Source organism: Ambystoma mexicanum, chromosome 13, assembly GCF_040938575.1.
Source record: "Ambystoma mexicanum isolate Mex_15411 chromosome 13, UKY_AmexF1_1, whole genome shotgun sequence".
Lineage (NCBI taxonomy): Eukaryota > Metazoa > Chordata > Amphibia > Caudata > Ambystomatidae > Ambystoma > Ambystoma mexicanum.
Genome location: NC_090938.1, coordinates 164,780,653 through 164,794,477, shown reverse-complemented (window position 1 = coordinate 164,794,477; position 13,825 = coordinate 164,780,653).

Below are 13,825 nucleotides of genomic sequence, written 5' to 3'. Positions count from 1 at the left end.
CTCAGGAGGTCATTCCCTAGTAAACAAGGGGTGCCCTCTGGAGTCACTACTATGACCGGGTGTCAGCAGTCCCCTCGACGGGAATTTCCTTCCCGTCAAAGTTCTGGAGTTGTCCAGGAAGAGAGGTGAGAGGAATTCGGTACTTCTCCCCCTTCCTGCATTTAGTTCATCAAAGGCCCTTTTGGACAGAAGAGTAGCTTGGGATCCAGTGTCCACCAGTGCCAAAATTGTACCCTGCCCCTGTTCTTGTACCGGGGCATAGTATCTTCGCTCCTTCTCCTCAAGGTGGGCACAGATAATGCACATTTTTGGACAACTGGTGTGCTAATTTTCTGGTCGTGGAAATTGAGAGAGAAGAGATTTGGGCAAAATTCTGTGGAGAGTCTTGGGAATCTGAATGAAAAAGTTGGCAACTGGATATGGTTTTGGGTTCCCCTGGTTACGGTTCTGGGCCCCCCCCCCCTTTTTGGAGGCAGTCACCAGGATGGGTTTGGACCAGGGGTTTTTGGTATTGTTGGTTCTGGGATAGGATGATGGGCAGCGACAGCTCGATCCCCATATCTACCCAGTCTATTGATTCGGTTTTAGGTTCCCCTGGTTCCGGTTCTGGGCCGCCCCCCCCCCTTTTGGAGGCAGTCACCAGGATGGGTTTGAACCAGGGGTTTTCGGTATTGTTGGTTCTGGGATAGAATGATGGGTGGCGACAGCTCAATCCCCACATCTACCCAGTCTGGATTGGAATCCCTTGGGACCCATTTTTCCTTGGGAGGAGTTCCCCCATCTTTGAAGGAGAAGATCCTTTCCCCAGGATCATCTTGGGATCCCTCTCCCTCAAATTGAAAGACCTGTACCTGCTCCACCAAATGGGTCTGTTTGGGTCCTTTGTTTCTCCTACCTCCTCTCTGCTCCTTGGGTGGCAGACTTTCAGGGATATGAGATTTTGTTTCCGGTTCCTTGGTTTCCAGGGGCTGTTTACAAGTGGGGAAGGAAGCTTCCTCCAAGGCTTTACACCCCCCTTCCCCTTGTGCCTCCTCCCTGGGAACCGGTGGGTTATCGGGGTGCTTCCCCCGTCATTGTTCTGGAGCACCAGGCCCAGAGTTCGGTGCATTCTGTCCCGGCATGCCCATCTGAGGGTTCTGCTGAGCCCTTAGCACGCGACCCTGCTCCTGTGCCATATTTTGGACCTGGCGCTCAAGTTGGGAAACCCGCTCAGGCTAATACGGTGTTCTGTTTTCTCCCCTGGGCTGATCCCGGGAAGGGTAGCTATCCCATCTCTGGTAGTACCCTGGGTTGGGAAGATTTGGGTACCCCTCCACCCTTGGCCTCCCCTCTCCTGGATTAGGTGGTCTGGGCTCAGGGAAGTGGGGAAAGAAGGATGGATGATTTTGGGGCTGGAAGTTGGGTGGATTCCTGGGGAAAAAGTTCTGCCCAGGGTTTGGTGAAATTCTGCCCTCCTGTGGGAAGTTAGGAGGGAAGTTCCCTAGGTCAGGTGCTTGGCTGGATCCCCCCCTTGGGCTGGAGGAGTCCAGATGTAACCCAGGATGGGTCTGTTTCCCTTGTAGTGGGGACTTACATAGTCACGGGAGCGAGGGACCCCATTTGTGGGACTACCTCCTTGACTCCCTGTCTGTGACTGGCCCGAGGGCCTTCTGGGCTTAGAATTATTTGGTGCAGGCAGGTTTGTAGGTCCCCCCATCTCCAAATCTAAAACGGGGGCAACCTTTACCTCAGCCACCTTGGCAGCAGCAGGGGTGCTGTTGGTTTTGGGGTTTTTGGGCAGATTCTTATTTTCCACCGGTTTCTGCACCTCATAGATGCGAGTGGCTTGCTCAATGACCCAGTCTAAAGATCCTTTCTCGTGAAAATCTCTCACGAGCTGGGTCATTATGTATTTGGGTAAGGCATGAAAAAACGTATTAACAAATTCTTTACTATCCGTGCGTACCCTTTTTGTAGTCTGCGCAAAAGCACGCTTTAACTCCTGCACAAATTCTTGTGGGGCCTGATCCTCCCCACATTGCAAATTGTAGGCTGCCTTGCGAGCCTCTTGGGGATTTCTGTGAACAGAAAAATGTTTCAAGATGGCCGCCCTGTAGGTGGACCATCTTGAATGATTTTGGTCATCCAGCCCCGCAAAGAAACTGGAGTATTGTGGGGAGAATGTCCATTTTACATACTGAATGCAGCTACTGCTGTCTTTCAAATAGAAAGTCTCCATCATTTGCTCTTAAAGCTCCAAGTGTTCACAAAGAGAATACTTGCCGTTCTTGTGATAAGGGGTGATGACACTCCTTATTGCCTTGATCTGCTTTAAGGGGTCCTTAAGCAAGTCCCTTTTTGCCTTATTGGCCTTTTTGGTTCGGGTAACCCTGGTCCACTCATCCTCTGACTCAGAGGCACTGCTCCCAGAGGTGCCCGTCTGATATTCCAGTTTTTCCCAGATTCTGCGAGCCTGGGAATGGCTGGCAGAATGTGGGGACCTAGTGTCCTGTGTCCTGGGCCGCTCAGAGGAGTCTTCAGATCCCTCCTTGCTGCCAGGATTTGATGGGTACCCCCCCACTGACCAAACTGGGCAGAGGTTTTTAGGATGCCCTTAGTGGGCCTACTTTCCTGGGGTTGCCCACTAAATTGCACTGTGCTTGGGTGCCCATACCCGGATGCCCGCCCATCCATTCCTGGGAGGTACTGGCCTATGAACCCCATACCTTTGGCTGGATAGTAATCTGCCATCCCTGTGGCCTTGTGCTCATGTGCGCCAGGGGAAATGGGGGTGGCAGAGTCCAAGGACTGGGAGAGATGAAGGCCTCTGGTACTAGGGCTCCTGAGGTTATGCTCAGGTGTTTCCCTTTCCCACCGAACTTCATCTCTGTCAGCCCCTGCTGCCTGTAGCAATGCAAAAGCCTGCGCTTTCAGTTCCTCAGTTAAGGCCTTACTAGACTCTATCAGTCTCTCCTGCATGGCTACCTGTTGCTGGAGCCTATCATTGTGCTGACAGAGAGCCTCATTTTCTCTCTGCACTTCCTGGTTGGTCCTGGAGTACTGGGCCAGTCTTTGCTGCAGGAGGGTTACCTCCTGAGTCCCATCCCTACTGGCCTGTTCCTTTCTTGCCAGAGCATCTCCCACCCTCCTGGTGTGCTTTAACAAGTTGTGATGCTCTTTTTGGAGGTCACCCAGTCCCTGGAGGGCCAAGTGATTTTCTTCAATTTTTTCTTTTAATTGGCAGAATTCCTGGCCTAAGGTGTCCCTTTCCTGACTAAGAGCCTGCATCTGTGCCGCCATGTCGTCCCTCTGCCTTTGAAAGGCACCAGCTTTCTGGCGTTCTTGATCAAACTCTGCCTGGGTATCCAGGTCTTTCAAAATCAGTTTATTGTTCTCTGTCTTCTCCCTATCTAGGTGGCTTTGCAGGGTGACTACCTGCTCTGCGCATGCCCTATTGAAGTCCAGTTGTTGCTCCAGCTTTTTCTGGCTCTGCAGTAGGGCGTCCAAACCTTCTTGGTACTCCTTCTGCAAGGCCAGAAATCTGTTATCCTGGTCAGACTTTTCCTGTTTGCAGGATATCCATATCCTCCTTTATTTTAATAATATACTGCCTACTATCATTTTCTGACTCCTGACTCCCCTGCAGCCTCTGCTCAGAAGAGACCAGGTCAGATTGGGCCTTCTCTAATGCCATCAGTTGCCTATTTGCCAGATCTTGGCCTTCAGCACATTTGTCCTGTATGGCTCCCATATATAAATATAAATATGCCGCTACCCTGGCAATCTTGTTGTGCTCATCCTTGGCCTTAGGGGCCATATATAGTTCACTCAAGGCCACATGTAAGGGACCCTGATCTCTCCATTTATCTGACCCTGTTTCAGTGATCTGGGGTGCAATCGCCTGCAACCAGACCGCCTGGTCCTGATGAGCCCACTCACCTCTCACAAATAGCTTATGTAAGAGGTGTTCTCTGGCTATTTTGATATCTACCAAGGCCGTCATTCTGGAAATTGATTTCCTTCCTGACTTACAGAAGTTTGTATTTTATTTTGCAAAACAGACCGTTTCCTTAGAGCGTTCCTTTGAAGGGGTGTTTTTACAGTGTAACACGGCGTGGTGATCCAACAGAATTTATATATCCTGTCAGTTAGCACACTGTATTAATCTGCATAAGTGATAGTTCTAATCCAGAATCCCCGGCTTGAGCCCCCAATCTGTTAAGTTACTGCAATCAAGCACTCCCACTAAGTCAGTGCCTTGTCTGGGATTGCTCAAGGGAAGCCCTTATTTATATATTTTTATAGCATGTTATACCCCGGATGATAAACCCTTGTATAACACCCCTCTCTATGAATCCCCCTGACCTCACCGAGCCAAGAAATAGGTTTGTTTTACAATTTAAAAGATTTATTGGAAAAATTAAACAATATATATATATATATATCACACTTTTATAATAAATTAATATTTGATAGCACCCTTATAAATATACTGTTGATCAACAATAGGTAATCTGACACTAGCACACTTCTTTACAATCAATGACGAGTTAGTATTGGAAGGATAAGGTAGCAGAAAATACTTTCATGGTTTCAAGGAAAAGCAATGAGGGAAAAATGCAGCACAGAAATAAACTTGATATGATTTCAACAAAAAATAATATGATCACTTTTTCTTTGACAATTCCCCCCCCCCCCTATGCAAGATAAGGAGATTGAAGGGGAGCACACAATTCTCAGGAATACAAAATGCAATAAAAATTTCCAGTTCCCACCAGCGAGCTTAGAGTAAAACAGGTATGATTTTAAAGCAGGCAAGATCCTTTTAAATGTGATGGCAATGAAGTGAAATATATGCTGAACATGCTTTTAATTCCCTCTAGAGGTTCAGGGTGAGTGAGAGATACTTTAAATCAGTTCAGGTCAGCCCTACTAATGGTTCAGGGATGGTTATCAGTTTGAAAACGGGATTCAGTAATGGAAGCAAAAGACAGATATTTTTACACGTGGTTGAAATGAAGCAAACTGTCAATTTGCGGCACTTTTTTCTGAGTGCGTTGATCGCGATTACGGAGGAACTATAGGGAGTAGCAAGTCGATTCTAGGCCTGTTGGAAAGCTTAGAATCTTAGCTTTAAGATGAAAGTTAAACCACGTTCCTAGCACACGCGGTTCAGAAGATACAGGCGATGTAATGGAGGTAGATTCTCAAAATAAAAGTAAAGCTCAGAATGACAGATGACAGTTTTGCAGAATGGACACACAATTTCTTATGATGCAGTTCTAAATAGGTTAAAATAGTTTGAATTAGATTATTTTAATCTAAGAGATTGGTTTTGCACAGTTCTGGCTGAGTACTCACACTATGAATTTAAAATAGGCCGTCAGGGTCTGGTCAGCAGGTTTGGACTGGACTCCGGGCGGTTTCTGGTACTGGTTCTCTGGTTCTGGTCTGGTCCGGTCTGTGGTTCTGCTGTCGGCACTTCACAGCAGTCTGGTCTGTGGTTCTGCTGGTCTGGATCAAGTGGATTCTGGATACAGCAATGCTTTCTGGGTCTGCTACCGGTTCTGGCAAATGTTCTTGGCAAAGAATCCAACAGCTCGCCCGGCTGTAGAATAGTTTGGTTGGATTGCTGGCTTCTGAAGTCCTGCTGAGAAGAGTTCTCAGCTTGTGGGTTAGGCCTTTGCTTTAAGTTCTGTAGTCTATCTGGCGTCTAAGTTCTGGATGTTCCTTCTAGATGTTGTGTGATCCGTCAAAATGCTCCGCAAGAAAATGGAAAATGAATGTCTTGCCTGTCCAAGCAGTCTCTTTTTATGTGTTATGAAAATGGGTGTGTGCGTGGGCGTAACTAAGCCTGTCCCTCACAATTTATCATTGGCCAAGCTCTCCTCTCTCCCTTGATTGGGGGAAGGAATGGAGTGTCATCAGGCATTAATTTTATGGCATACAGAAAGAACACTCCCCTTTGGTTTCACTTAGAAAATTAATTCTTCATAACTAACAGGTTTCCCAGATACACGCGTCGTTGAAATTACATACACATTTCACAGATTAATTTAAGATCCACTCTTGCCCAACTCTGATCTTTCTAAGAACTTGGGTTAAAAAATGGCAACATTTTGTGCTTTTCAGTGACTTTCGCCATATCGGTTTTTCCTCATAATTTATACAGACCTGCACCCCTTCCCTGAGCATATTACTGGAAATTACTATGTCTCTATCCTAAACACAGTGTCTGTAATATTAATAAAAAGCGGGGTTCGGTCCCAGAACACAGCACAAAGTGGAGTTTGGTCTCAGATCATGAGGGCATTTTCCATATTAAGGACCCCCAAATTGTACATTTCTGTGAGCTTAATACAAGATTTTAGAAGCATTTAACTTAAACATATATTTGCTGCAATATGAATCCACAATCCAGTCTGGCCCGCGCCCAGAAGCTTGGTGAGTCAGAGATCACAGGCCTCTCCTTCTTGGCAGGGCAGCTGTTGCCAGCTACACCCTAATCTGCATTTCTATTCAATTGAAAGGGTCTATTGTGTTGTGTCCTGCAGGCTGCAGGACAAACTCCTCCCTCTCAATCAACAGGGCCATGTGATATCCTATGCTGTTGTGTCTGTCTCTGAGGTGTTAATGGTTCTCAGGAAAAGCAAGTCTTTTGAACTTTTAATTGCATAAGACCCCCTTCTGTTCATTGCACAGTTCTGCAAGATAGCTCTCCTGTCAGGATTTATAGAGCGCCAGTGCCGGTCAGTGTCCAATGCCGGTACTGCACCTATTTTTGACAGCTGTCTTGAATTAATACATTTCAAAAAGAAAGGATTTTACTTGATAGTATATGATCCTTGCTTGACATGGCATTAATGTGGATCTGCAGTAGAGTAAAGTAAAACACTCAACCATATTTGGATTTTTGTTTGGTGGTTTTGGGCCCATGATCTTAGCAATATTTGACATTAATAAAAACAGATTTTGAACAGAACCATCTTTTTTTGCACTGGTGGGTGGCAGGTCAGGGGACCATTTTGGTGTGTGCAAAACTGCACGGTTCTCCTGGATTCTGGCGCAAATGTGGGCTTTTCCGCCTTCTTGGATTTTCTAAGCGCACAGCACCAAATGTTGCAGCATAATAGTTCAAACGTGGGTCAAGACACCCAACAGTACACAAGTGTTTCAGAGAGCGACTAGGCAAGGGAGGGGAACAAGGGAAAGCACAGCACAACATAAAAACGATCTTACTAGGCCCAGTGACATTGAGAGCGTGGAAGTGCATGGGAAAGGGGAAAGGGAAAAAGTGCATGGAAGGGGAGAATGGAAAGTGCAGAAGCCGAGGAGCGCAGATAAATAAAATAAATAGAAAATTGAGGTAAACTGTGGTAGCGCAGCCAGCAAGTGGCAAGTGCTTTGTTTAAGGCAGCAGACTGGGTAAGTCTGAATAAGTGCAGAAAAAGAAGAAAAATGGGGGGCTGTATGGGTACAGATACAGTCCCCAGTGCAAGGGGTGGCCAGGAGGCAGTGCAGGAAGGTGGCAGGGTGAGCAGATACCTGGGCCCAGGGGAGAGAGGGTGGCCAGGTGCACAGTGCCAAGAGAACAGATCAGCAGGGGAGAAGGGGAGCGAAGGCAGAAGCAAAGAGGAAGGTTTTGAGGTGCTTCCGGAACCGGAGATGGTTCTCCTCAAGTTTTAGAGTGGCAGGGAGGCTGTTCCAGAGGGACGACCCAGCCGAAGATAGAGATCTACCCCCAGCTCGTTTCTTTGAAAAATGACTGACCCTGAGGGAGTTAGAGGTAGAGGAGCAAAGAGCTCGAGAGGGGAGGTATTTGCGGAGGGATAGCTGAAGGTATTTTGGACCTAGGCCCCAGAAAGCCTTGTGGACAATTCAGAGGGTTTTGAATTTAATCCTTGCATCCACTGGGAGCCAATGGAGAGATTTCAAAGCTGGAGAGATACGATCCCAGGGCTTGAGGCCAAGGACAAGTCTTGCAGTCCTGTTCTGGATAAGTTGTAGAGGGCGGAGAGTAGAGGCAGGTAGATTTAGAAAGAGGCTGTTACAATAGTCCAAGCTAGAGAGAACCAGAGCTTCGGATACCATGAAATTCTGGGGGAAGGAGAGGAAAGGCAGAATACCTCTGAGGAGGTGCAGTCGGAAGTTTGACTTTTTAGAGACATCAGAGATATGGGCCGAGAAGGAATGTGTGGAGTCAAAGATGACACCAAGGTTCTCAGCCTCGCAGGTAGGGGTAGGAGGAGGGCCAAGGGAGGCCGGCCAGAGAATGAGGGAAAAGGATGGAGAAGGTGTGCCAATAATGAGGATCTCAGTCTTGCTGGCATTCAGACAAAGATCATTGGTGGCACACTAATTTTGAATGGCAGTTAGGCAGTCAGAGATGAGAGAGGGAGAGGAGGTGGCTGAGGGCAGCCAGAAAATGAGTTGAGTGTCATCAGCGTAGCACTGGAAATTTGAGCAGAAAATGGCAATGCAGTGAGCGAGAGTTGCCAGGTATTGGTTGAAAAGCCAGGGTGAGAGGTTAGACCCCTGGGAAACCCTACAGGTGGAGAGGAAGATAGATGATAGGAAAGACCCCATTTGGACCTGGGCGGGTTGATCAGTGAAGAAATAGGTCAGCCAGGCCAGAGCCAGATCAGTGATACCCAGATTATCATGGAGACGGCTGAGCAGGATGGTGTGGTTGACCGTGTCGAAGGCAGAAGAGAGATCAAGAAGGATGTGGACAGAGGGAATGTTAGAATCAAGGTTGGAGAGCAGATCTTCATGGATATTGATGAGAGCAGTTTCCGTGCTTCTGGCCACTCTGAAGCCAGACTGGTGGTCATGGAGACAACCAACAGAATCTGAATGAAGGTTAAGCTGAGAGATGGCCAGCTTTTTCAGGAGTTTGCTCAAAAAGGGGGTAATGGAAATTGGGCGATAGATTGCTGGACAGGAAGGATCAGCTGTGGGTTTCTTGAGAAGAGGATGCACAAGGGAGTGCTTCAGAGGGGAGGGGAAGGATCCTGAGGCAAACGAGTGGTTGTAAAAATCAGCAAGGGCAGGAGCGAGGGTGTCAATATGGTCCTTGATGGTTTTGGAGGAACAGGGATGAACCTGTTTTGACGAGGCTTTCATAGATCAGACTTGTTTAGCAACCTCGTCAGGGGAGAAAATAGGAAAGGAAGAGAAGTATGGTGGGGGGGTGCTTAAAGGGGGTCTCCAAGCACAGACTGAGAGGGGAAAAGGAGGGGGAGGGGAGGTGAGGGTGGACAGGATGTCCTGGGTTTTTGAGATAAAATGCGAGGCAAGGGCATTGCAAAGAGCCTGAGAGGCAAGAGGAGGGGAGGAGACTGCTGCAGGATTGGCAAGCTCCTTGCAGATTTTAAAGAGTTTGGCCGAGTTGTTGGATGCCGCAGAGACACGGGCTTGAATGTGGGCTCTCTTCTTAGTGCGGACAGAGAGTGGGTATTGCCATTGGAGCAGGCGACAGGCCAGTTTGTCAGAGGATGAGCAAGAAGACCTCCATTTCCTCTCAGCCGCCCTACACTTACGTTTAAGTGTAGCTAGGTCAGAATCATATCAGGAATTGCACTTGGCTTTGGACGTCAAGCGAGCAAGAGCATCAAAAGTATCAGAGATGGAAGAGTAGAGAAGGGACATGGTTGTGTCGGGGGTGTGAGTCAGCGAGGGGAGGAGGAGGGGGAGAGAAGGTGGCAGTGAAAGCCTCAGCTGACACACGCTTCATAGGTCAGATGTCCGAGAAGGTAAGTGGAAGTGTTGGGGTGTGGTTGGCTTGGGGAGAAGAGAGTGAGAGATGGGAGGAGAGGAGGCAGTGGTCACTCCAGGAGAGAGGAGTGGTCAGAGGAATAGAGAGGGGAGGCCAGGGGAGATCAAGACATCAAGTGTGTGTCCTGCAGAGTGCATCGGGCCAGAGGGCAGGATAGAGAGGGAGAGGGTATTGCAGAGGTTGCGAAAGAGCAGCGATGAGGGACAGTGAGAATCGAGGTGAATGTTGAGGTCACCAAGGAGGAGGAGTTGAGTGGTTGAGGTCAGGAGGGAGGAGGAGAGGTCAGCCCACTCAGAGAGAAAAGAGGTGATTTGCCCGGGGGGGCGGTAGAGAGTAGCAACAGTAAGAGAGTGGCTAGGAGAGAGTGAGAGCCTGCAGACAAGGCATTCAAAAGAGGAGTAAATCTGAATGGGAATGATAGTGGCAGGAATCCACTCAGGAAAGATCAGGGCTATGCCCACTGCAGGTCGAGTGGATCTGGGTGCGGAGAGGATCTTATAGCCCTCAGGGAGTAGAGTGTCAAAGCTTGTGACAGAGCTAGCCGTGAAGCATGTCTCCGTAAAACCGAGGACATCAAGGTCCAGTTCTTCAAGGAGGTGGCAGATGTCAGAGGCGTGTTTGACAGCAGAGCGAGAGTTGAGAGTGGCAAGATGAAGAAGGTTGCCGGCCTTAAAGACCTTCCGGGGAGGGGTACAAATCAGAGGTACGCCCTGCGGAGTTGTGGAGGTAGCCTGAAGAGTGGCAGAGGAGGAGGAAAAAGTGGGTAAGGTAGCCGGGGAGTGAGAGGAGGGGACAGCTGGAGATGAGAGGATGTTGGTGAGGCGAGGGAAATGCCTATCGAAGAGGAGGAGATTGGCCTGAGGACCTTGGACCATGACAGTGCCATTTAGGTAGACATTAAGGATGACTCTGGAGGAGTCGAAAGAAGCCATGAGGGCATCCCAGCGAGTGCAACCATTAATGGGAGAGGAGGAGACAGGACAAAGCACAGAGATCATATGGGGGGTCCATAGATCCGGCGAAGGAACAACAAAGAGGATGTCGGTGAGGGTCTTTCTGGAAGAGGCGCTGGTATAGGTATCAGCGATGGGGAGTCCAGGGTTGGAGGCCAAGATATCCTTTTTAAATTTCATTTTTCCAGACTTAGTGAGAAGGGAAGGGTAGTTGATAGAGAAGCAGTTGGAATAGATGGGAGAAACAGGAAGCGCCATGAGTGGAAATGAGAAGAGGCAGAGGGAGGAGTAAGCAAGTAAAGCAGTATTGAGCAGTCACTGGGCTAGCAGGTTACAATCAATGGCCAAAAGTTAAATGCAGAAATACACTGAAGTTGAACTTTCAAGTAAATGCAGAAATACACCCAAGTTTGACTTTCAAGTAAATGCAAGAATACACCCAAGTTTGACTTTCAGGTAAATGCAAGTATACACCCAAATTTGACTTTCAATTAAATGCAAGAATACACCCAAGTTTGACTTTCAGGTAAATGCAGAAATACACTGAAGTTGAACTTTCAAGTAAATGCAAAAATACACCCAAGTTTGACTTTCAAGTAAATGCAAGAATACACCCAAGTTTGACTTTCAGGTAAATGCAGAAATACAATGAAATTGAACTTTCAAGTAAATGCAAGAATACACCCAAGTTTGACTTAAAAGTTAAATGGGAGACCAGTAGTTAAGGAATTTAGAGTGGTAGTCAGATGGTAGAGGTGAGTATAGATAAGCTTCACATGAGAGCATGACAGGAAGAGTTGAGTACCCTCTGAGAAGGGAGTACAGGTAAATCAAGCAGGGAACTAACCCAAACAGAATATGGTAAGAGAGTCATGGCAGTCCAATAGTCCAGGGAAGCAGCCTCAGTGCCAATTAGGGTTTGGCTGTTGCAGAATCTCATGGTGCAGCCTGTGAAGTAGAGAAGCTGACAAGGACTTTAGAAAGTAGACATTTGAAACAGGGGCCGGCTGAAGCCTGCCGGTCCCCGATTGGCCTGAAAACAAAGCCAACAGCCAATCACTGCAGACGATGGAGGGAAGCATTTTAGATACACAGCCAGCTTCATGCAAACAAGGAGCCTAGGCAGCCATGATGGAAAACCTCAAACACACTTTCTCATTTTTCTTTTTAAAAGCTTTTTTTTTGTTTCTATTGTTGCAGGGACAATGGCAATGCACCTACCTGGTGCAGAAAGCGTCCGTGGGCCCAACAGATCAGGAAACTTAGTAAGCGTGGGAGCTTCAGAAAGACCTCGAGCTCCGTAGGATGTAGAAGGCAGAAAGCAGGGAAAATCACTGGGCCATGGAGAGGGGGGCTGGATACAGCCTGCCCGACCCCCGATTGGCTTGAAAACAAAGCCAACAGCCAATCACTGCAGACGAAGGAGGGAAGCGCTTTAGATACACAGCCAGCCTCATGCAATCAAGGAGGCTAGGCAGCCATGATGGAAAACCTCAAACACACTGTGAAGCAGCAGGAAACATCCATTTCATTGAAATGAGTCAGTGCAATTTAAAGCAGCAGAAGGTTAGAACACACTTCCAATTTGCACAGTGTAATTTCTGAAATTAAAATGGTTGGCCAAGGGAAAAAAAACACTTTTTTCCGATTTTTAATTTTTCTTTTTAAAAGCTTTTTTTTGTTTCTGGTGCTGCAGGGACAATGGCAATGCACCTACCTGTGCAGAAAGCGTCCGTGGGCCCAACAGATCAGGAAACTTAGGAAGGGTGGGAGCTTCAGAAAGACCTCGAGCTCCATAGGATGTAGAAGGCAGAAAGCAGGGAAAATCACTGGGCCATGGAGAGGGGGCCGTATACAGCCTGCCCGACCCCCGATTGGCTTGAAAACAAAGCCAACAGCCAATCACTGCAGACGATGGAGGGAAGCACTTTAGATACACAGCCAGCCTCATGCAAACAAGGAGTTTGTCTTTGAGTTTTGTCTGTCCATGAGAAGGCTACGCCTTTCTTCAGGAGATTTGTGATTGGCTGAGTAAGAGTGGAAAATGAGGAATGAACATTCTGTAAAAATTTGCAAAGCCCAGAAATCGCTGTATGTCTTTGACGGATTTCGGTGAAGGCCAGTCTAGAATGGCTGAAACTTTAGATTGATCCATTGAGATACCTTGTGCTGAAAGGATATAACCTAGTTAAGCCACCTGGTCTTTATGAAACTCACATTTCTCTAATTTACAATAAAGATGGTTCTCTTGTAGTCTGCGTAATACTTCTTTTACATGGGAGATGTGATCCGAAAAGGGAGGATGAAAACACTAAGATGTCATTTAAGTATATAATGACAAAGTCTAAAGCAATGTCAGCAAATATGTGATCCATAAACCTTTGGAATATGGCAGGTGCATTAGCTAGCCCAAAGGGCATAACACTATATTGGAAGTGACCAAAAGGGGTCCTGAACGCGGTCTTCCATTTGTCTCCAGCACGGATACAGATGAGATGGTATGCACCACGTAGGTCTAATTTGGTATAGATCTTTGCCTCCAAGATGTCTGGGATAAGAGGCATGGGGTATTTGTCCGGGATGGTGATCTTATTTAGTCTTCTGAAATCGATACATGGGCGCAACTCAGTAGTGGGTTTTTTTTGGAATAAAGAATAGAGAAGCGGCTGCAGGGGAAGTGGATTCGGTTATCAAACCGTTTTCCAAATGTGTCTTGAGATACTCTTTCAGTGCTTCCTTTTCTTTGGCGAATAATATATACATACGCTCAAAGGGAAGAGGGCTGTCCGGTAGCAGATCTATCGTGCAATCATCTCTATGATGAGGGGGTAATTCTGTATATTCTGTTTTAGTAAAGACCTTGTGGTATTCGTGGTATTCCTGAGGAAGTACCGTCACTTCATTAAGCATAGTGTTTGTGGTGCAAAGAGATTCATGAATGGGGTTGTTCCTAGGTGCAGAGATCACTAGGTCATGGCAAGAAAGAACACAATGTTCAGAACCCAAAAAAAGAGTTACTGCTTTCCATTTAATGTAAGGATTATGTACCTTTAACCATGGTAAACCTAATATTACTGGAAAATGTGCAGTTTTAATGAGGTCTAATTCCAGGGTC